Source organism: Corvus brachyrhynchos, unplaced genomic scaffold (genome assembly GCF_000691975.1).
Source record: "Corvus brachyrhynchos isolate BGI_N302 unplaced genomic scaffold, ASM69197v1 scaffold80, whole genome shotgun sequence".
In the NCBI taxonomy this organism is placed as follows: Eukaryota; Metazoa; Chordata; class Aves; order Passeriformes; family Corvidae; genus Corvus; species Corvus brachyrhynchos.
In genome coordinates, this window is record NW_008236769.1 from 1,412,684 (window position 1) to 1,414,993 (window position 2,310).

Below are 2,310 nucleotides of genomic sequence, written 5' to 3' on the forward strand. Positions count from 1 at the left end.
CCCCGCGCGTGGGACCGCGCGCCTCGTGCTGCCCGCGGGCCCGGCACGTGCGCGGCCCGGAGAGAGCTGCGGTGCTGGAGGCGCTGAGGGGTCCGGCGGCGCGGAGTGGGGAGCGGGGCAGGGCGGAAAGAACTCCTTGTCAAATGCTAAATAAAAAGAGCGGGAGGCTGGGACTTGGAGGCACAGCCCTTAGGAAGACCTGTTAGGTTCCTTACATGTAATCGTTAACGTAATTTTTTTAGAAGTAGGTTTTACATTAAAAGCCCGGTTTCATAATTTTGTTTTCATCTGCAACCGAAGTGCGTAAGATGCGTTTGTTTAGCAAACAGAAACGGTGGAGTCTGCCAGAGTCCCAGCCAGCTGAGCGAACCCTGTGGCAACAGACGGCTGAGGGTGGGCACGGGGACAGGAGGTATCTGCAACACGGAGCTGCCGGGGTGGGCTCCGACGTTTTCATAAGACAAGAAAAGAAGACCCCAGTTTTGGATTTATTTAACAACATTGCCACTTCAAGGTGAGGGTCTGATTGTCCATCAGGAGACCATATTTGAAAACTAATCCTTTTATATCAAGACTTCTGTCTGTTCAATTTCCTCTATGTGTTTAGTATAACATGTCAGTCTAACTTCGGGACAAATGCTACATTGATTTCAAAGATTGCTGAGATTCCAAAGCCCACATCTTTTTTTCTTACTTTAGCTCTGCTGTCTTCCAAATTACGGAAAAGGTAACATTTCAGTAATCCCATTAATAGGATTTTAGGTTTCTCTCCCACATATGCGCTTCATTGCTAATGCTAATTCAATGAATAATGTCTCAGATAAATAAAATCATGTTTTAAGAGATTCCTCGGTGACAAAGTTTTCTGTACATCTCCTGTACAAACAGCTGCTGTCTCCTGTCATTAAGGGACTTTCCCCATCATGATTTCCCCCTCCTCATTAGATACAAGAGGACTTTGATTAGCTCCCTTGTAGGCACAGTTCTTGGCAAAAGCACAATGCATACTGGAAATCCTCTGTAGTGTTTGCAAAGAGCAACTCATAATCCCTTTGGAAATCTCTTCCTAAAAACATCTTTTTTTTTTTTTTTTTTTTCTCTCAAGGCTGAAAAATGATCTCAGATCATGCTAACTCCATTCCATTAAGAATAGTTTCTGGATGTTTGCCATGGACTGTCTCTAGATGGTTATTTTATGGGGCCCCTCTTTTAGTGTGTTTTGAATCAAACTGGAAAATCTAAAAATACAGCACACAATAATCTGCAGTGTCTAGCCTCTTTCAATAGTTTACAAAGAAGGCTTTGATTAATAACCAGATTAATTGGATACTGGAGCAGGTATATTATTTCGAAGAATTAATAATTATGGAAACCATTGTAGTCCTTTCCATCACTGACAGCAGTACATTATAAAACAAATAACCATTGATTTTATTTTTTTTAATTATAAAAGATTTGCAGTTCAGAAGGCCAGGAATACTATTCAAATCAAAAACAATAGCCTGAACTTCATGTGAGTAGCTGGTGGAAGAAAAGATAATACGCCACCGAAGATTTCTTAATATTGTTTATGCATTGAATTTTCTTCTTGCTGCTAAAAGTTTGTATTTCATATGGAGTGTGACTTTATTGGAAACTGAAAGCATCCACTGCCTCAGGGAACTAGACCTCACTTTCTGACCTGTAATGAATATAAGCATTTCCAGAGCTGAGGTAGAAAAATTTAAATACCGGGTTTGCACCATTTAAATTTTTGTGTTTGCTATGCAAATCAGTATTTTGACTTTTTGATTTAAGCTCAGCTGAGGTTGGCAAAAGGGTTCTGAGTCAGGCCTATCACTTCAGAGACAATTTGAAGAAGCACAGCTTGGAGGCGCCTTTGAAGGATATGATTTCCACAGATGTTGGGCTTCACCCGTGTTCCAAGCAGATGCTCTGCCAGGTGACTCCAATTGGGTGCTCATAATCATTAGTCACCTTTGAAAATGGAAGACTGTTAAAGCAGGAAATCCAGTTTACTCTCACTTGTAAACTGGGGGACAGGACCACCTCAAAATTACTTGGATTCACCAACACGTGCATATGCGGACGGAGCCACTTGGCCAGTGCTTAGTGGATCTCAGCAGCGTCATCTGGGAATCCATACAGTTCCCCTGTCCTCTGAGTCTTGCTTTGTGTGGAAAGGGGAGAAAAGACAAGGACCCTAGCAAGAGCCCATGGAATCGTTAGGGATCAGGCCCTCTGTGTAGGCGGGGAGGAGGTCTTTTGGCCTGGAGTTTTGTCCCACCACTGGTACTGCGAGAGCTGCTG